The following is a 22526-nucleotide window of genomic DNA, read 5'->3' on the forward strand; positions in this document are numbered from 1 at the left end:
GCTTTTCCAGCACCACTCTAACCTATACGCATGCTGCTTATGATGAAGGTTATTGCCACAAATCTCTAAACATCTAATAGGGTCTGCTTGATTCATGTGGCCAAGGAAAACCACTTTCTGGTCTAATTAGAAATCTAGTTACCACAATACAATTTTTGCAACTAGTTACTTGTTCAATTCATATGATAGATATTGTTGCAGAAACTTTGAGGATCACACATTGGGTAATGAGATGGTGGAGGCCTAGTGCTATTATTGCAAGACTATTAATCAAGAAACTCAGCTGATGTTCTGGGGCAAACAAACCGAAAGAATTACAGATGCCTGAAATACAAAACAAAACAAATTGCTGGAAAACCTCAGCATCTGTGGAGAGAAATCAGAGTTAATGTTTCCCAGTCCAGTGATCCTTCTTCAGAACTGATGTAGCTAGGAACAAGTTTTTTAATTAGAATATAGGGTGGAGGAAGGGGATAAGGGGTAAACGGTAGGTAGAGATAGAGCCCAAACAGAAAGAAGAACAGTTGGACAGACAAAAGAGTGAATAATGAGTCCCCTCGGAGAATGAATGACTGCTAATGGGGATGATTAGTGGCTAACAATGGGTTGTATGTAATAACAGACCATGTGATATCAAAGTGGGGTAAGGACTTAGGTGAAATTGTGAAATTTGATATTGAGTCCAGAAGGTTAGACCCCATGCAGGAAATGAGATGCTGTACTTCTAGCTTGTGCTGAACTATGCTGGAGCACTGCAACAGATCTGAGTCAGAGATGTTGGCCAGGGAACAAGGTGGTGTATTGAAGTGGCAGGCAACTCTACAGCCTTCTGGATTCAATATCAAGTTCAACAATTTTAGAGCTTGAGGCACCTTTTCCCTTGTCCTAACCCAAACCCCTACATCTTTTCCTAAATAAAGTACCTTGAACTGAACATAATACTCCAAATAAGGTCTGAACAATGAGATGTAGCATCGCTTCCTTGTTTTATACTCTATCTCTATTTATAAACCCAAGGATCCTATAAATCTTCATCATAACTCTTTCAATTTGCCTGGCCATCTTTGGAGAATCATGCAGTTGAACTCCACGTTTCCTCTGCTCCTGTACTCCCCTCAAAATTGTGCCTTTGAGCTTGTATTGTCTATGTTTCTTCTTCCGAAATGCAAGTTAAAGACAAAATACAAGGTAGTAGTCCAGAATTGCAGTACAAGTAATAGTAGAATGTGACAGGAAGGAAACAAAATGTCAAAACACAATAGTGCATAGACTACTATGACCAGAATAGGGACGAATGGTTTTAAACTACAGAGATAGGGAAGATTTTCAGGTGAAGAGATATGTCCAAATCCAAATAGAAACGTTGAGATAATAGTGATGCCTATCAATGTGGGTAAGTACATGCTGATGGGACCAGAAGCAGCAGAGTTTAGTGGCAATAGTGCCTCCGAGAACTGTCGTAAAAATAAAATTGAAGCTACTTTGTCTGGATGTGCAGAGAATCTGCAATAAGACAGATGAACCTGTAAAGAAAAAGAGAAAGATATGGTTTAGATCTAATTGCCATCACTAGATGTAAGAACAAAGTGACCAAAGATGGGAAACAAATATTCCAGTGTACGCAACATTTCAAAATGACTGGCAGAATGGAAAAAGAGGTTGTGTAAGCCTAATAATAAAGGATGGAGATTAATGGAAAAGAATATTGGTTCAGAAAATGAGGAAGCAGAATCATTATGAATGGGGATTAAGAATAGCAAGACTCAGAAAACACTGGTGGGACTAGTTTATTTTCCATCAATAGTAGTTATGATTGGACAGTGCATTAAACAAAAAATTATCACAGCTTGTAACAAAGGTAATGTAGCAGTTATGGGAGAATTTAATCTTTATATTTTGTTTTTAATTTGTTAATGGAATGCTGGCATTGAGCTGGTCCAACATTTATTGCTCATCTCTAGTTGCACTTGAACTGAGTGGCTTGCGAGGTCTTTGCAGAGGACAGTTGAGAGTCAACTCCATTGCTGTGGGCCTGGAATCACATATAGCTAGACCAGGTGAGGATGACAGTATCACAATTATTATGGGTGCAGAAGGAGGCCATTTGGCTCATCATATTCTACTATCTAGTTGGTCTGTATTATCTAACGCCAATCTCCTGTCTGTTCCCATCTTCCCACATGCCATTTCTATCCAAAGAAAAATCCAATGCCCTCTTGAATGTCTCAATTGAACCTACTCCAGCCAGTGCATTCCATACTTTTAACATCTGTGTGAAATTTTTTCTCACATCAGTCTTGTTTGCACATCACTTGAAATCTATGCCCTCTTGTTATTGTTTCTTGTACGTTGTGGATGTGGGGAAGAAAATAAATCAGGAGATAGAAAAGGCATGTAAGAAAGGTATTATTACAATAATTATGGGGGCTTGAAGTCACATTGAGTCATCAGTGGACTGGTAAGATGGATACAGAACTGACTTACCCATGAGGACAGAGAGTCATGGTTGAAGGGTTTTTTTCCTGACTGGAGATTTGTGACCAGTGGTGTTTGCAGGAATCAGTGCTGGAACCCCTGTTGCAAAACATATAAGCGATTTGCGGAGGATTTCGAGGGATATGGGCCAAATGCAGGCAGATGGGACTGGTTTAGTTTGGGAACATAAGTCGGTGTGGAGTAGTTGGACTGAAGAGTCTGCTTCTCTGTTGTGTGAATCTATGAACCACAGCCTCTGGTTTTTCACTGTCCTAAAAAAAGCTAATCTCATCTTGATTCTGGCACCAAGAAGGCAACATACAATCCTGAAGTCATGTCTACAGCTAAATAAACACCCCAGTCAAATCACCTACTCCTATTGCCTTTGCAGTCCTCATCTGTGCAGCTGAACCTCTTCTGGTGTCACAAGGTTAGCTCTTGATGCATTCCTCTGATGTGCCATTACCCACACCAGCATCCAGGGTGAAAACCAATTAGAGACATATAGATTCATGGCATTCCAATATTACGTGCCTGGTCTTCTTAAACTGCTAAGCATTTATCTGTTCCTTTTTTGCCTGGTTACTCTAAATCTGCAATGTGACCATTTTGTTAAACACACTATTCATATATGCCCCAGTGATTCTACCTCTGCTTGAGTTCAAAAATCTAGAGCTCAAGTTCTTGCTGGAATCACTTCCCATACATGTGATTGTCTAGACCACATTGAAACTTCCACAACTCCCCCCATGACACAGGATAGGCATTCCACACAGTCGAGTTATCCTGTCATGCCTTAAGCTTACTTTCAGACAATTTAATTAAATTGGAGACAAGAAGTAGATCAGATTATTGATGGGCACATCTCAAGAGGAGTTTGGTAAACACTTTAAAATACTTGAGAAAGTGTGAACTTTTAGAATATTCTCAGATGTCCATGAGAGAATACAATTCGCATCTAACCTGCACCACAGGGCCTGGAGTTGCTCTTATTGCATACCAATGTTTTAGTCACTATGCAACTATTTAGAAAGAAGAATCATTACATTTTAAACAATTCTCCTTCAACTGCAGATTCTTTTATTATAAATAATTACATTTGGAATCAAAGCTCCCCCTAGTCTCATGAATACCAAAGACCCAATCCAATATAAATCATTTGCAGTCTTTCATGAGGGAATAACCTGCCATTACTCATTGTCTAGATTCACATGTGGAGACTGGAGATTTGGGTCAGTCACCTGAGACCATTGATTAATTTGAACTGAGTCCAATTTAGAAAGAAAATGTTCAGGCCTGGGTCTTAATAGTATCTATTCAATCAACATTGAGGGGGAGGAGGATTTGTCACTCAAGCAGATCTTTACTAGTTTTTCTTTTCCATCCATGTGTGTGGTTGTAGCAGCCTTTGGGCCTGATGGATTCACCCATTGATGCGGGCTTCAAGTACTGACTACATATAAGAAATTCTCAACATAAAGAGAGACTCATATTCCTGATGTAAAGTCAAACACATAAATACCTTTTATAGATGTATGGATTGTTTTGTGCCAAAATTCCCTGAGTAACTAAATTATTCACTAGCTCCCTAAAGCACACATGAAAACAAAGACAAACTAACAAACAGATCCCAACAATTCCTGGCACAAACTGAACCTAAGTTCAGTGACCTGCATTGACTGACTCCAAAGTTATTGTCCCTGGAATGTACAAACTCTTCAGAAAAGCCAGTAGATTAATACCAATCATAATATCTGACAAGGACCCTGTAGGTTTTGCTTAAACTATTCAATAAGATGATAACCGGAATAAATAGTTGCTTCCATTCCTTGTAATACTGCAAGAAGACCTTTGACTAAATTAAAGTTTCAATCTTTTACTGTTTATTTCTGTTGAATTCAGTCACAGTATGTAGACATCACTGGCAAGGGCAATGTTTATTTTCCAGCTCTAAATGGCCTCAACAAGATCGTGATGAGCCTCTTTCATGAACCACTGTAATCTACAGAGTCAATATGGCAAAGGAAGAGAAAGTTTGACCCATTGAATCTGGATGGTTTTCTATTAAGCAATCCTGTCATTCCCATTCCCTGCTCTATCCCAGTCGCCCTGCAGATTTATTTCCCTCAGGCAGCAAGTTCTGGGCTATTAGCACTTCTTACTTCAAAAAGGTTTTTCTCAGATCCCACCTGCATCTCTTGCCAAAAACTCTCTCAGGAAAATCAACGTTTCGGACAAAAGCCCTTCCTGCTCCTCAGATGCTGCCTGACCTGCTGTGCTTTTCCAGCATCACTCTAATCTTGACTCAAATCTCCAGCATCTGCAGTACCCATTTCTGCCTCATTGCTAGCTATCTGGTTCAGCTCGAGATAGTGGCCTGTCAGAAATGTCTCTGTTGATTACATCAGTCAAAACTTGCTGTTTCATTCTCATTAGATGTTTGAACTTTTCTTGTTTTAAATTAGTAGGAGCCACTGATCCTGTGTACACTGCACAAGCTGTTCAAATGCATTAGCAGAGCCTCACTCTCTTTTTAATATAGAAGTGTTACACCCCAGGCAAAGGCAAATTCATGTTGAAATTTCAATTATTTTTAATTGTAATGAAACATAATATTTTAGTTCCATTCCTGAAGAAGGGCTTATTCCCGAAACGTCAATTCCCCTGCTCCTTGCATGCTGCCTGACCTGCTGCGTTTTTCCAGCAACACATTTTTCAGCCATAATATTTTAGTTATAAACTGCTAAGAAGGACTTCCATCTATCAGTACAGATCAAAGTATGAATCAGAAGAATAACAATGATTACGGTGCAAATGCTGCTGGAAACAATAGCTATTAGTTGAATACTTTACAAAGTGTAATATTCTGGAATTGTGCGTGAAATGGTATTCTCAATTTGCACGCTTGATATTCTTCTTGTAACTGTTGATGAATAAGGAAAGGATGACGGAAATTATCATTGCTACACCACAATAAGACACATTCTTTACATAAAAGGAAACTGAACTCTAAACATTTGCAAGTGTTCAGAGGGGAGACAGCTTCAGTTTGAATTGTCAGATGCTGCCAGTAAATCCTCAGGTTAAAAGGAAGAGAGTTCTTCTCAGGATAACAGCAAGTGACTAGTGGTTTCGCAAGGGTCAGTGTTGGGAAAATAACTTTTCACTTTATACATTAATGATCTAGATGAAGGAACTGAAAGCATTCTGGCTAAATTTGCAGATGATACAAAGAGAGGTAGAGGGTCAGGTAGTATTGAGGAGGCAGGGAGGCTGCAGAAGGATTTACACAGGTTAGGAGAGTGGGCAAAGAAGTGGCAGCTGGAGTACAATGTGGGAAAGTGTGAAGTCATGCATTTTGGTAGGAAGAATAGAGGCATGGACTATTTTCTAAATGGGGAGAAAATTCAGAAATCTGAAGAGTAAAGCAACTTGGGAGTCCTAGTCAAAATTCTTTAAAAGTCCTAGTCTCTTTAAGTAAACTTGCAGGTTTATTTGGTACTTAGGAAAGCAAATACAATGTTGGCATTTATTTCGAGAGGACTAGAATATAAAATCAGGGACGTATTTCTGAGGCTTTATAAGGCTCTGATCAGACCACATGTAGAATATTGTGAGAAATTTGAGCCCTATACCTCAGGAAGGATGTATGGGCCCTGAAGTGGGTCCAGAGAAGGTTCATGAGGATGATCACAGGAATGAAAGACTTAACGTATAAGGAACATTTGAGGACTCTGGGTCTATACCCAGTGGAATTTAGAAGGACGAGGGAGGATCTAACTGAAACTTACAGAATACTGAATGGACTGGACAGATTGGGCATTGGGAAAATGTTTCCATTAGCAGAAAAGATTAGGACCTGAGGGAAGGGTTGGAAGATTTTAGCAGTAGGGAGAGGCTGAACAGGCTGGGGCTATTTTCCCTGAAGCATTGGAGGCTGAGGGGTGACCTTATAGAGGTTTATAAAATCATGAGGGGCATGGGTAAGATAAATAAACAAAGTATTTTCCCCGGGGTAGGGAGAGTCCAGAACTAGAGGTCATAGTTTAGGGTGAGAGGGGAAAAATTCAAAAGGGACCTAAGGGGCAACCTTTTCATGCAAACGGTGGTATATCTATGAAATGAGCTGCCAGAAAGTAGTGGAGGCTGGTACAATTGCAACATTTAAAAGGCATCTGGATGGGTGTCTGAATAGGAAGGGTTTAGAGGAATATGGGCCAAGTGTCGGCAAGTGGGACTAGATTAGGCTGGGGTATCTGGTCGGCATGGACAAGTTGGTTCGAAGGTCTAATTCCTATGACTCGATGGCTATAACAGCCTTAAAGTAAAGAGGAGACCCTTTAGAATAGTGATTGGGAGAAACTTCTTCAGCCAGAGAATCTAAGGCTGTGGAGGACAGCTCATTGAATATATTGAAGATGGAGGTAGATAGCTTATTGATTGTCAAAGGGATCAAATTAGGAGAATGGGATTGAGAAACTTATCAGTCATGATTGAATGTTGGAGCAGACTCAATGGGCCAAATGACTTTATTTCTTCTCCTATGTCTTATTGTCTTATGGTCTTAAAGAGGTAGGATACTAGTGTAAGAGAATGGGTCTGGGTGGGTTACTCTTCAGAGGGTCAGTGTGAACTTGTTGAGCCAAAGCGCCTGTTTCCACACTGTAGGAATTCTTATTCTCTAATACAATATACCATATTTCTTTCACTAGATGTTCTTAACATTAAGTACAATCACGGATGGACACTCTAAGACTGGTTAGTTTCTCCTAAGAACTACCCTTTATATCCTCATGAGTCTGATGTTAGCCATGTCTGACCCATCTCCCACACTTCTTCCCTCCCACAACACTGATAGGGACCACTGGTCCTCACATATCACCCCACCAGCATCCACATCAAAAGATGATCTACCGCCATTTCTGCCACCTCCAGCAGGATGTCACGACAACACCATATTCCCTTCCCCTCCCTTGTCAGCATTCCACCGGGATCCTTTCCTTTGGGAAACTCTGGTCCACCCCTCCTCCAGTCCCAACACAAGCCCTACAGACCACAGCATCTTCACATGTAATCGCAGAAGATTTAACACCTGCCCACTCCCTCCTCATTATCCAAGGTCCCCGACACACCTTCCAGATGAAGCAGCGCTTTACCTGCACTTCCCTCAATCTGAGCTGTTGTATTCACTGCTCACAATGTGGTCTCCTCTACATGGGGTGACTAAATGCATCTGGGTGACCGCTTTGTAGAACGCCTACATTCTGCCTGCAAAAATTATCTTGAGCTTCCTGTTGCCTGCCACGTCAACACACCATCATGTTCCATGGCCAACATCTCCATCTTGGGCTTGCTACAGTGGTCCAGCGAAGCTCAGTGCAAGCTGGAGGAACAACAGCACATTTTCCATTTGGCACCCTTGCAGCCTTCAGGGCTCAATATCAAGTTCAATAATTTTAAGGCTTGAGCATCTTCTCCCATGTCCTTACCCCAACCCCTACACACCCGGCCTTTTCATCACTTGGACTGCTACCACAAACAATCCATTGTCAGCTGCTAATAGTCCCCATTAGCTGCTATTGATTCCCCCAGGCTGACCTTTACTCATTCCTTTGTCTGTTGTTCTCTCTCTCTGGGCTCCATCTCCAACTATCATTTACTCTGCTCCCTCCCCCACTCCGTCCTCAGCACATATACCAACTTTTTCCTGGCTACTATCAGTTCTGAAGAAGAGTCACTGAACTCGTAATGTTCACTCTGCTTTTTCTTCACAGCTGCTTCCAGACCTGCTGAATTTTCCGAGCAATTTCTGTTTCTGATTTCCAGCATCTGCAGTTATTTGGGGTTTTTTTTGTTTAGTAAATACACATCACTACTTTAGCTACATATTGTTAAAACAAAGAACACTCACTTGGGAATTCTCTGCAGAACTGTGCTCATATTGAGACCTTATGGGACATACACCATTCTGGTTAGATCCTCCCTGTAACAATCCTTTACATCCTAATAGACAAAGCTTATCTTGTGATGTTAATTAACCCTTTCTGGCACAAACAGTTTTATACAACACCAACTTGTTGTTTAAGAACATTTAACATAAATTCCTTGCTTTTGTACTTTATGAGGAAAATGTTCATCCCAAAACACAAGTGCGTTTGCATCAGGTAAAATGTAAAAATATCTAAAATCTTAAATCCAGAACAACCTTCCCATTTCCAGGCTGCACAGAAGATATGACATGTGCAAGCAACCTGCTCCCTGAAAATTTACATGTTTAAATGAGAGTGTTGTCTCAGGTTCTTCACTCTGAGTAACCAATTGTTCCTGAGGCTCAGAGCCTGCTGCTAAATTAAGAGGTTGGGTGGAAGGACTATGTTTTTTTCAGCACTGCTTGTGCGGCTGGGGAAGCAGGGGTTTTTAATCCAACACATCAAGTTGCCCTGTTTCCTCTAACTTTTTTTTATTTCAAAAATATACTTTATTCATAAAATATTTTGTTGATCTGTACATTTGGTGGTGCCATTCACAGGCGCGCCTTGCATTTCTTTACATACAGAAATCGGAATTAATCATTCATATATACAGGTCTGTATGTTTACTATCCATATATTTAGCTGAGGCTTCAGCGGAGCCCACTTACTGAGTGGGCCCCCTGTTCTTCTTTGGCAGGCAGACGTTATATGGTGGTCTTTCCCCACCGCGCCTCGGTGGCAGCTGCCCCAAACTTCAACGCATCCCTCAACATGTAGTCTTGGACCTTGGAATGTGCCAGTCCGCAACACTCAGTCAGGGTCAGCTCCTTCAGCTGGAAGATCAACAGGTTTTGGACAGATCAAAGAGCGTCCTTCACCGAGTTGATGATCCCCCAGGCACAGTTGATGTTCGTCTGGGTGTGCATCCCAGGGAACAGACTGTAGAGCACGAAGTCCCGTGTCACGGAGCTGCTCGGGCCGAACCTCGACAAACACTACTGCATTCTTCTCCAAATTTCCTTTGCGTAGGCACATTCCAGAAGGAGACGTATGACAGTCTTGTCCCCTCCGCAGCCGCTTCGAGGGCAGCATTGGGTGCGGCAGAGAGTTCGTGCGTGCATAAAGGATCTCACAGGCAGAGCCCGTCTCACCACCAGCCAAGCCATGTCTTGGTGCTTGTTGGAAAGTTCTGGCGATGAGGCATTCTGCCAAATGACTTTGACAGTCTGCCCAGGGAGCCGTTCGACAGGATCCGCCCTCTTCTTTTCCCAAAGGGTCTCAAGGACACTACGTGCTGACCACTTACTGATGGACTTGTGGTCAAAGGTGTTTTTCTTCATAAACTTCTCCACGAAGGACAGGTGATGCAGAACGGTCCAACTACTTGGAGCGTTCCGCGACAGCGAGGCCAGGCCATCCTTCGCAACACCGGGGACAGGTAGAACCTCAGTATGTAGTGACACTTGGTGTTTGTGTACTACCGGGGATCCACGCACAGCTTGATGCAGGCGCACACAGAGGTGGCCATCAGGGTGAGGGTGGCATTGGGTGTGTTTTTTCCCCCGTTGCCCAGATCTTTATACATTGAGTCCCTTCGGACCTGGTCCATCTTTGATCTCCATATAAATGGAAGATGGCCCGGGTGACTGCGACGGCACAAGTTCTGCGAATAGGCCAGACCTGTGCCACATATAACCCAAATCCCAACTTCCTACTGTTGGACCCTCCTTGAATCATGGTTTCACCCTCCCTCATCCTTTCAGAGTCCCCACCACTTGTTCACAGTGATCTCTCTCTCTCGCTTTTTCTCCTTTGCATAACCTGATTCTAGTCTCCAATCACCTCCCAACCTTTGCAATCTCTCCTCCCAAGATTTTTCCAGTCTCCCAGTTACTTTGTGCTTGAATCTCTCTACAAAACCATTCTGATCCCTCCCTCACCTGTGGCTATCCAGTTAATGTGGAATGCTGAAGGATTACTTGCTATAGAGTCAGCAACCCTCTCCTCCCTGACCTATCACCTTCATCTCCTTCCCCACTGACCTATTGTACTCTATGCCACTCTCTCCCACCTCCACCCTCCTCTAGCTTATCTCTCCACGCTTCAGGCTCTCTGCCTTTATCCCTGATGAAGGGCTTTTGCCCGAAACGTCGATTTTGCCTGTCCTCGGATGCTGCCTGAATTGCTGTGCTCTTCCAGCACCACTGATCCAGAATCCTTCTCAATCTGACTAGCCACAGCCAGGAAATGGCAACAGGAAATATTAATTGGATCCTGCCTTTAATTTCAGCAGGAGCTGAAGAAATCTGTTCTTTTGAGTATCCTGACTGTAAAACTGCATCATGCCCTCTGTCTTCTCATTAATATTAGGACCTCGGGCTCCATTTTTAAAGCCAAAGATCTAGAATTCTTGTTAAAATTTTCTCTAAAGTTTTGCCCTTCCAAAGCCTTATGAGCATACAGGCTCTGTTCCTTTAGAATTGTATCAATAAAAATAATTTGGACTTCTATTCACAGATGCTGACTGACCTCTTACATATTCTAATAGTTTCTATTTTTATTTAAGATTTCCACAAAATGCATGTCTTTGCTTTTGTACCATTTATTTCCTATTGCCTCACTTCATTCTTTCTGTTCATGTTTATCACTTCAGTCTTCTCTGCACTAAATTTAATCAATCTGCCCATTTTCACCATTAATGATCCAATTTGCCCCAAGTGCTATACCTAACCGTCTCTTGAACACATTCAAAATTTTGTCATCAACTACTTCCTGTGGCAATGAATTCCACAGGCTCACCACTCTTTGGGTGAAGAAATGTTCCTCAACTCCGTCCTCAATGGTCTATCCCGAATCCTCAGGCTGTAAACCCGGTTCTAGACACAGCCACCACTGGGACACCCTACCTGCATTTATCCTATCTAGTCCTGTTAGAATTTTATAAGTTTCTACGAGACCCCCCTTCATTCATCTGAGCTTCAATGAAATCAATCCTAACCTAGTCAATCTCTCCTCATACATAGTCCCGCCATCCCTGGAATCAGTCTGGTAAACCTTTGCTGCACTCCCTTGAAAGCAAGAGCATCCTTCCTCAGAAAAGGAGATGTAAACTGCACATAATATTCTAGGTGCGGCCTCACCAAGGCCCTATATAACTGCAACACATCCATGCTCCTGTACTCAAAACCTCTTGCAATGAAGGCCAATATACCATTTGCCTTCTTTACCGCCTGCTGCACCTGCATGCTTACCTTCAGCGACTGGTGCACAAGGCCACCCAAGTCCTGCTGCAGACTCCCCCCTTCCAATTTACAGCCATTCAGGTAGTAATCGACCCGTTATACAGTGTGCAGGTAACTGCTGCATATGAGAAAAGTAGTGATCCCAATACTAGTCCCTGGGAATATCATTGTACACTCCCCTTGGTTCTATTATAGACAAACATAGAGAATGAATAGTTCAGTGTGACTCGCTGGTCAGCATTTTCTAAGGGCTATCACAAATAAAATGGACAAAAAGCCTCCTTCAGAACTGAAAAGTTCTTGCCTTTAATGTCTTTATACATAAGAACATAACTACATTCCAAAGCAGTTTGGCTACACTCCCATCTACTCCATACCATGAACTTGAGATCATCCAAAATTTTGCTACCATGTCCCAAAATGTAGCAAAACCTGCTCATTTCATTATGGTAGGTAGTTACCAGAAGGAAGAGGAAATATTTCAACCATGTTCATAAAGTCTACCTGAAACACACAAGATCTCCACCTGCACCTGGAGATCTCTTGCCTAAAACTGCCCAAACTAGAAATGAAGTATTTGTCTCAAGCATCTTGGAAAGGCCCAGGTGCAGGTCCAAACCTGACTGCAGCAACTCACTCCCTCACTCTGTTATTTTAGAGACGTACAGCACGGAAACAGACCCTTCAGTCCAACTCGTCCATGCCGACCCAATCTAGTCCCACCTACCAGCACCTGGCCCATATCCCTCCAAACCCTTCCTATTCATATACCCACCAATATGCCTTTTAAATGTTGCAAAAGGTGTCTCCACCACATCCTCTGGCAACTCATTCCATACACGTACTACCCTCTGCGTGAAAAATGTTGCCCCTAAGGTCTCTTTTATATCTTTCCCCTCTCACCCTAAACCTATGCCCTCTAGTTCTGGACTCCCCCACCCCAGGGAAAAGACTTTGTCTATTTATCCTATCCATGCCCCTCATGATTTTATAAACCTCTGTAAGATCACCCCTCAGCCTCCAACACTCCAGAGAAAACAGCCCTAGCCTATTCAACCTCTCCCTGTAGCTCAAATCTTCCAACCCTGGCAACATCCTTGTAAATCTTTTCTGAACCCTTTCAGGTTTCACAACATCTTTCCAATAGGAAGGAGACCAGTGCTGCATGCAATATTCCAACAGTGGCCTAACCAATGTCCTGTACAGCCGTAACATGACCTCCCAACTCCTGTACTCAATGCTCTGACCAATAAAGGAAAGCATACCAAAAGCCTTCTTCACTATCCTATCTCCCTGCAACTCCACTTTCAAGGAGCTATGAACCTGCACTCCAAGGTCTCTTTGTCCCTAGTACCTTACCATTAAGTGTATAAGTCCTGCTAAGATTTGCTTTCCCAAAATGTAGCACCTCGCATTTATCTAAATTAAATGCCACCTGCCATTTCTCAGCCCTTTGGCCCATCTGATCAAGATCCTATTGTATTCTGAGGTAACCCTCTTCGCTGTCCACCACACCTCCAATTTTGGTATCATCTGCAAACATACTAACTATGCCTCTTGTGCTCATATCCAAATCATTTATATAAATTATGAAAAGTAGTGGACCCAGCACCAATCCTTGTGGCACTCCACTGGTCACAGGCCTCCAGTCTGAACATCAATCCTCCACCACCCCCTCTGTCTTCTACCTTTTAGCCAGTTCTGTATACAAATGGCGAGTTCTCCCTGTATTCCATGAGATCTAACCTTGCTCACCAGTCTCCCATGGGGAACCTTGTCGAACGTCTTACTGAAATCCATATAGATCACATCTACCGCTCTGCCCTCATCAATCCTCTTTGTTACTTCTTCTAAAAACTCAAGTTTGTGAGACATGATTTCCCACCCATAAAGCCATGTTGACTATCCCTAATCAGTCCTCGCCTTTCCAAATACATGTACATTCTGTCCCTCAGGTTTCTCTCCAACAACTTGCCCACCACTGATGTCAGGCTCACTGGTCTATAGTTCCCTGTTTTGTCCTTACCACCCTTTTTAAACAGTGGCACCATGTTAGCCTACCTCCAGTCGTCCGGCACCGCACCTGTGACTATCAATGATACAAATATCTCAGTAAGAGGCCCAGCAATCACTTCTCTAGCTTCCCACAGAGTTCTAGGGTACACCTGATCAGGTCCTGGGAATTTATCCACATTTATGCGCTTCAAGACATCCAGCACTTCCTCCTTACTGCAGACTTATTTATTTCTCGAGCTCCAGAATGAGACCAGACACTCTTCTATGATAAGTTAAGATGCAAATCTTTTTAAAATGTCAGAAATTGACTCTGTGCAATAGCAGTTCCTGTTAGTTAGTCAATCATGAGCAGCAGTTGAAAATCTTACTTAGTAATTTGTAGATAAGACGCTTATGGCTGTTTGTTTCACTTCTTTTTATGCTCTTTGCATTGTTTCCTTTCTGTAAAGATATCAGAGATTTACTCCTATGTGTGAGTCAAGACAACAATTTTGACTCATAGAGCTATTTGAAACTTACATCTGAAAGTGTGAATATTGAAAAAAAATTACTTCAAATTCTAATTATTTTTCTCTGTATTCTCCAGTTGGATATTATATAGTGTGCTAAGAAAATGATACCAGCATAGTAAAAAAGAATGCCAGCATGTGTGTTGAAAATATGAAACCAGCAAATGAACCACCTGAGGTCAGAAAATGATGTTGTTTTTAAATCGTCCCTTTGCTCCACTTGCTTTTGTCTCACACTTTCTTTAGTCTTATGTTTAGTGTTGAACCCAGTGTTTGTGTTTGATAAGTCACTTCCTTTACCCTATTACTGCCAGCAAAGCCTTTGGCCACTGTGCCCCAAACCCTGAAATTCCATTCCTGATACTTTGATCTTGCCATTTCTCTCTTCTCTTTGAAAGCAATCTTCTTGATCATGCTCCTGATCACCTGTCTTGATTTCTCTTATGTCGCTCAATGTCATATTTTGTCTGCTAATGGTCCTTTGGGATGCTTTACAACACTAATAGTACTCTCCAAATGCAAGTTGTTGATCTCTGTTCTGGTCTTTGTAGCTCCCTAGAATCACTTGACTTCAGTCTCCTATGATCGAATATGGTTCCCTTTCATGAAATCCAGTGATGCTCTAGGATTTTCAGTTTTTGATTCGATGCAGTGAATTCAATGGTGACCATCAACAGTGATTCCACTTCATCCACTCTAATAGCTGGTTGGTGTACAGAACTCTTCTGACAGGTCCCCCATGTCTAGCGAAGATTGAATGATTATATTCAGTGCCAATTTCCAGTACGATTTCCACTCTCACTTCCTTCAATATCACTGAATGCAACTCATCCAGTTCCAGGATTTGGTCAACTTTAAGTACCAACAGTCTACCTAATACTCTGCCCTTATCAATTTTGAACCCTTATAGAGACAGATTGCCCTCCTCTGTCATCATGGCATGATGAACAGCTTCCTCTTTGGAAAAGACAATGCAAAATATTCCTCTAATGCTTCACCATACCTCCTGCCTCCATTAGCCCTACTCCTTGAATTCTATTTTATTGTCTATATGCCTGTAGAAGAGTTTGGGACACCCCTTTATGTTGGGTGCCAGTCTTTTCTTGGAAATTCTCTTTCTTTCTCATTTAAGTTTCTCTCTTTCCAGCAAGATACTATCCGTCTCTTGATCAGATTAATAATAACATCTGTTATGGACTAGGCCAGACCACTCAAAACACTCTTACGCAGGAAGCCCAGACCATAACTTTGCAATTTGTTTCAGTAAGTGTACAGTGAAAATTACTTGGAGTAAGTTAGCTAGATTGACTACCAGGCTTTAAAACAGACAAACATTTATTCACAAAATTACACAATGAAACCCAAAGAACAGAATAAGGATCACCTACAGAACTCAGTGTACCCAAACTAGACTTAATTACACTGTTCCAAAGATGCACAACAGTCCCAATAAACAAACCGCTTAAACACAGAGCAAAAAAGTGAAACAAAGGCTTACAGGTTGACATTAGAAAGGCAGAAGGAGAGAGAGAGTTTAGCAGCCTGTTTCCACACAGCCCACAACCAAACTCCTCTAATTCAAGTTCTGAACTGAACTGAACTGCTCAGCTAGAGAGCTGGCCTTGCCCCCTTGACTTATACAGGTTACTTCTAAAACCATAAAAGCTTTGGCCTAAAGTCTCATTTGTTTATGTATAAACAAAAAGGCCTTTCATCTCTGTACCAAACACAGCCGTTTCGGAGTCCGGCCTGTTTTCAACCCCTCTGGGAAAAAAAACCAAGGACATAGTATCTTTGAGAAAAGGTACAGCTTTTAGAAAAAAAGGGCCAGCTCTGTAACACAATCATAACTAACTTGTGAAGTACCTCACAAAAACTCTGAATGCCATGAAAATTCACATAACTTCTCAGATTTTTGAATATATCTGACCCTGTTCATGATTTTCATGTAAAAAGAAAAACTACTTTCAGAATTTTTTTTCTGGTTCATGTGATCCTTTTACTCTGTCAATGGTAGTGTTGTTATTTCAGTCTCATGAATGGCTTCACTCCTCAATCTCTCATCATCTTGGCAAAGACTTACAAACTGTTAACCCACCCACAGTCATTTTTAATAGATGCCCCTCCTTATGGTCCCCTGGCAGGTCTATCACTTACCGATAATAAATCTGATTTCTGAGCCTTCTGATGTTATTAAGCCCAGTTTGCCCATTTTCACTCACTATCCTTCTACACATCTAAATCTTGATAATGTCCATCAAGAATCTCACAATTGGCATAAAGTTTTATCTCTACAAATTTTTCTCATCTAATTTCTGAACTCTAATGAGAACCCTGGCCCTGAGAAATACTGTCCTCCAATGTGCTTAAAATGTGTGCCTCTGAATTTACCCCAGCCTCTTTAATTTCTCTGTCTACTTCTCTTTATTGGGAATTTGGTCCCGTTCACTCAAAGTAGCTGTAAGAAAGACAATTACATTTTCTTTTCATAGGATTTATTAGTGGTGATGCCACCTTAAAATGATACAGCTACATCGATGTTTATAATGTGCAGTTAAAAATTCTCAAGTGTTGTTGAAACTGGTATATCTATCGTTACAAAACATCAAATGATTCTTTATACAGTACCTAACAATGATCATAGGAATATTTTTCAGATTGATGTACCTCATCATCAGGCTCTGGGAATTTTACTTTCAAATTTATATCCATAAACATCTGGGGGAGGTAATCTTTGAGATAAGTGACAGTATTTACTGAGCTATGATGGTGAATATCAATGGTAAAAACAATGACTGCAGATGCTGGAAACCAGAGTCTAGATTAGAGTGGTGCTGGAAAAGCTCAGCAGTTCAGGCAGCATCCGAGGAGCAGGAAAATCGACATTTCAGGCAAAAGCCCATCATCAAGAATACAGGCAGAGAGCCTAAAGGGTGGAGAGATAAGTGAGAGGAGGGTGGGGGTGTGGAGAAGGTAGCATAGAGTACAATAGGTGAGTGGGGGAGGGTGATAGGTCGGGGGGGGAGGGGGGAGTGGATAGGTGGAAAAGAAGATTGGCAGGTAGGACAGGTCATGGAGACAGTGCTGAGCTGGAAGTTTGAAACTGGGGTGAGGTGGGGGAAAGGGAAATGAGGAAACTGTTGAAGTCCACATTGATGCCCTGGGGTTGATGTGTTCCAAGGTGGAAGATGAGGAGTTCTTCCTCCAGGCGTCTGGTGTTCTGAGGCGGAAGATGATTACCTGGTGAATATCAATGAAGATACTTGCCAGCGTACAGACAGGATCAGGTAATGGCTCTTAGCAGTTACTGAACTGGTTTGTTGCATGTTTTGTCGATTTGTCTCCTGTAGAAATTTCCATAATTCTCTTGGCTCCTTCTGAAATGGGCCAAGGTGTCAGCTCAGAAAGGAGAGAACACTAAAATCTTTGTTGACTTCTTGTTTTCTTATTTTTAGAGATACACATTGCTCACTGCGCACCTCCAACAGCACAGCCCTTTTTCAGCCTTTTCATTCAAATTACACAACCTGTTTGCACTCCCTCCTTAGTAGGTTGGACTTAATTGGACTTCCTAACCCAAAGGTAGGGACATTCTTTGCTTCGCCTTATGTTGGTGCTAATGAATTCCCCCATTATGATAATTCATCTGAATACAAGTCCCATCCAATTGATGTACAATTAATGCAAGGCACTGTGTATTAGTGACTACTCAATATTGGGGAATAACTGAGCTTTGCAATGACCATTTTACACCCGTACACCACCTGTTGCTCATAATGCTTCAATCATGCAGTGTTCTGAACTGGATCTTAATTTCACAGTCTTTCCTGAATGCATGTCCTTGAGATCAGTGATACTGCATCATGACAGATGATGAAATAACTCCACAGAGACCGGTATCCTGTCACCAAGTCACCCCTTATGTTTGCTTGGAATGGAGAATGAAGTGTCAATGATTGATGACTGTAATGATGTAATAATTACAGTCTCTGGTACAGCCTTGTCAGAGTCAACTCCCAGAGTGAACAGCATGTCTGACATTCCTGTTTATATCTGTCAATCAGGGCCCCTAATTGGACCAGACTAACAGCCCCAATCAGGGAACTCATATACTATGAGATCCATCTGGCTGACCTTGTTACAGTCACTACAGATGGTAGCACTTAGACTCACTCAGTTGTGGTGTGGTGGCTGGAACAATGACTGTCACTAATGTGAATATGTTTTCCTTCAGTCACAGGGTTTACAAGGAGTGGCTGATATTGCATATCGATGACATCTCCCCCATAGGAAACTGGAAATTTTGCTTCATTGTACCATGTTATATCACAAAAAAGTCACTTATTTTATTTTGGTAATAGTACAGTCCAAACTCATCTCAAAGATGCTGGCTAGTGATAAACAAGAAAAACAACAGTGCCAAGTTGAGCACAGAAGCTTTGGGCACTATTGCAGAATATCATATTTTGAAATATATTGAAAAAATAGCTATTGCTTCAATATAATTAGTGTTATAATAATTATTGTTTTTATATTTTGCACTTTGAGGCAAGTAAGTTACAGATGTGACTCATTCCTAGATGTATATAACTGTGGTATTATTACATCATTACAGTCATCAATCATTGACACTTCATTCTCCATTCCAAGCCTGAGGTGTAAACCTTCTCTATTTGAAAGAGAATGATTTCCTGTTGGTGCATTACCAGTATTTGAACAGTATGCACAATTTACACAAGATTTCTGAATCTGAAGAAAGTTATCATCTCTCAAATAAAAAAGACTTCAAGCTTCTGAAGAGGATGAAAAACGAAGCTCTTATCAATGGATTCAGTAGAGAGTTGTCTGACAGACCATGATCTTGGTCGGAACCAGGCTGTTAACAACATTAGTGTTCCTAGGCGGCACAATGGCTCAGTGGGCTAGTGCCACTGTCTCATAGTGCCAGAGACCCAGGTTCAATACCACCCTCAGGTGACTTTCTATGTGGAACTTGCACATTCTCCCTGTGTCTGTGGGGGTGAGCTCAGTTTCCTCCCACCATCCAGAGATATGCAGTTTAGATGGATTGACCATGCTAAATTGCCCATCGTGGCCAGGACATGTAGATTAGTTGGATTAGCCATGGAAAATGCAGGGATAGGGGAGGGAGATGGGATGCTCATCAGAGAGTCAGTGTGGATTTGATGGACCAAATGGCCTGCTTCCACACTGTAGGGATTCTATGATATGGAGATTTGAGCCAGGTCCACAGGAGCAGTTGGCAATTCAGAAACCAAAGCCAAAGAAGATTCAGATGCAATTGTGATTTTTAGAACTTTGGATAAATATCTGAAGAGAAGATGTTTGTAACTCTACAAGGAAAGGTGGGGAGTGTGAGAGTAACTGAGTTGCTTTCACAGGGAGCAGCATGCACATGACAGGCTGAATGGCCTCTTTCTGTGCTGTAACCATTAATTGATTGTAAACGCGCAAAAAGGCCCAGTGTTGACAATATACTTCTTCATCGGTGAGATTGGGTGGCACTGCACATACCTCTAGGAGAGCTAAGTATAGGGTGTAGGTTTGCTCGCTGAGCTGTAGGTTTGATATCCAGACGTTTCATTACCTGGCTAGGTAACATCATCAGTGGTGACCTCCACTGAAGCTGTTGTCTCCTGCTTTTATTTATATGTTTGTCCTGGATGGGGTTCCTGGAGTTTGTGGTGATGTCATTTCATGTTCGTTTTCTGAGGGGTTGATAGATGGTATCTAGATCTATGTGTTTGTTTATGGCATTGTGGTTGGAGTGCCAGGCCTCTAGGAATTCTCTGGCATGTCTTTGCTTAGCCTGTCCCAGGATAGATGTGTTGTCCCAGTCAAAATGGTGGTTTTTTCATCCGTGTGTAGGGCTACGAGGGAGAGAGGGTCGTGTCTTTTTGTGGCTAGCTGGTGTTCGTGAATCCTGGTGGCTAACTTTCTTCCTGTTTGTCCTACGTAGTGTTTGTGGCAGTCCTTGCATGGAATTTTGTAGATTATGTTGGTTTTGTCCATGGGTCGTACTGGGTCTTTTAAGTTTGTTAGTTTTTGTTTGAGAGTGTTGGTGGGTTTGTGTGCTACTAGGATTCTGAGGGGTCTTAGTAGTCTGGCTGTCATTTCTGAAACTTCTTTGATGTATGGTAAGGTGGTTAGGGTTTCTGGCTGTGTTTGGTCTGCTTGTCGTGGTTTGTTCTTGAGGAATCTGTGGATTTATTTTTTGAGTATCCGTTCTTCTTGAATACATTGTATAGGTGGTTCTCCTCTGTTTTCTGAAGTTCGTCTGTGCTGCAGTGTGTGGTGGCTCGTTGGAATAGTGATCTGATGCAGCTTTGTTTGTGTGTGTTGGGATGGTTGCTGGTGTAGTTAAGTATTTGGTCAGTGTTTGTCGGTTTTCTGTATACGCAGGTTTGTAGTTCTCTGTTGTCCTTTCTTTCGACTGTGACGTCCAGGAATGCAATTTTTTTGTCGGTTTCTTCTTCCTTGGTGAACTTTATGCCTGTGAGGGTGTTGTTGATGATGTTAAATATCTCTTCTATCTTGTTTCATTTTGTGATGACACACACCCCAACCACCATCAATCACATAACCAACGAAAACATCATGAAGCTAGTGGACCTGTGCCTCACCACTCACTTCACCTTCAACAACATAATCTACAAACAAACCAACGGCACACCCATGGGATCTCCGCTATCAGGATTCATAGCAGAAGCAGTAATGCAAAGACTAGAACAAACATCCCTACCAACCATCAAACCAAAAATCTGGGTCCGCTATGTAGATGACACCTTTGTCATCACAAAACGAAACAAGATAGAAGAGACATTTAACATCATCAACAACACCCTCACAATCATAAGGTTCACCAAGGAGGAAGAAACCGACAACAAACTCACATTCCTGTATGTCACAGTCGAAAGAAAGGACAACAGGAGACAACAGCTTTGCTTCACTTGGAGGTCGCCACTGATGACGTTACCTAGCCAGGTAATGAAACATCTGGACATCAAACCTACAGCTCAGCGAGCAAAGCCGCACCCTAACCCTCAACCTGAGCTACAAACCTTCACAAACCTTGAAAAAAAGAGCAAAGTATATCCTTCCACTGGCACTGGACAAATACAGGAGATCCCCAAAATTGTCCTTGGTGTCTTAGTTGAGGTAAAAATTTTGACATTCCTTTCAATGTTGGACTCTAACCATGCCGCTTAACATGCAATGGTTTATTTTAATCAGTTTCTGTTAGGCATCTTGTAAAATACACACATCAAACTATAATCAAATCTGCAAACACTACTTTTATCAAACTAACCTTGCAACTTGCCTGGTTGTTAACATAAATTGAAAGGCAGATGCTTAGTATTGGAGGATTTTGCATCGATCAATTCCAGGTCAGTTATAGCATTGAGTCAATGCAGAATAAAGCTTCACTTGGGTTAGCAGGTTATGATTTGGAATCAGACATTGGCAAAGTCCAGGCATAGAGTCTATGTAAGATCCTCAAGAGTGTAAACCCTCCACCTTGAATAGGATGAATTTAGTTTGTGTACCAGCTTTCACAGCTTCAGGATATCAGAATGCACTTTATAGCCAACGAGGTACTTTAAAGTGTAGGGGAAACATGGTGAAGAATTTACCTGGCAATGCCCCGCAACCAGCAAAGAGATAATGATCAGTTATTTGTTTAATGAATTTTACTGAGGTATTATTATCGACCAACATACTGGAGTGAATTCCTTTCCCCTTCATTGATAGGGCCATGGAATCATTTGCTTTCAACTGAGAGGGTCGTTGGCTCCTTGTTTTAAGAACTCATTGGAAAAACAGTGTCTTTGACAGTTCAGCACTCACTCAGCACTGCACTGCAGTGTCAGCATGGACATTGAGTGGGCCTCTGGATTGGGCTCGATTCTAAAGACAGAATATTACCCATTAGTCAAAACTGTTACATCAAAGTAATGTTTATCTGTTTACAGAACATTCAAGATCTCAATGAATTATTTAAGGGACAGTATGGAGACATCAACTAGTGAGCAGCAATCCTCCACAAAATCAGCACCATCGAAACAAAACTGAAGTGACCAATGATCTTATTTCTGTTAACAGCAGTTACTGTTCAAATATTCATTGTTTCCCAAAAAACGTGATTACGTTGCAAAATTAATTCTCTGTCACGATCATCATCAGGCCCCCTAAACAAGGATGACATAATTCAACATTCCCTGAGCCACAGCCCTTTGGTCATGGTGGGCATGAGCAGTCCTGAGGAAGGTGGGCTTCTCAACACGGGGTTC

General features: G+C 41.9%; 1 protein-coding gene and 1 pseudogene across 1 annotated transcript in view; one reads left to right on the forward strand and one right to left on the reverse strand.

Moving 5' to 3' along the window:
* LOC122540367 (uncharacterized) overlaps positions 1–22526 on the reverse strand; it is an 81725-nt gene that overhangs the window by 30981 nt on the left and 28218 nt on the right. The gene's annotated exons all lie outside the window — the stretch shown is intronic.
* LOC148139771 (uncharacterized) lies at positions 1378–19073 on the forward strand (annotated as a pseudogene).

This window comes from Chiloscyllium plagiosum, unplaced genomic scaffold (assembly GCF_037043375.1).
Source record: "Chiloscyllium plagiosum isolate Xiang-an unplaced genomic scaffold, Cpla_swu_hap1 HiC_scaffold_37, whole genome shotgun sequence".
NCBI classification, from domain to species: domain Eukaryota; kingdom Metazoa; phylum Chordata; class Chondrichthyes; order Orectolobiformes; family Hemiscylliidae; genus Chiloscyllium; species Chiloscyllium plagiosum.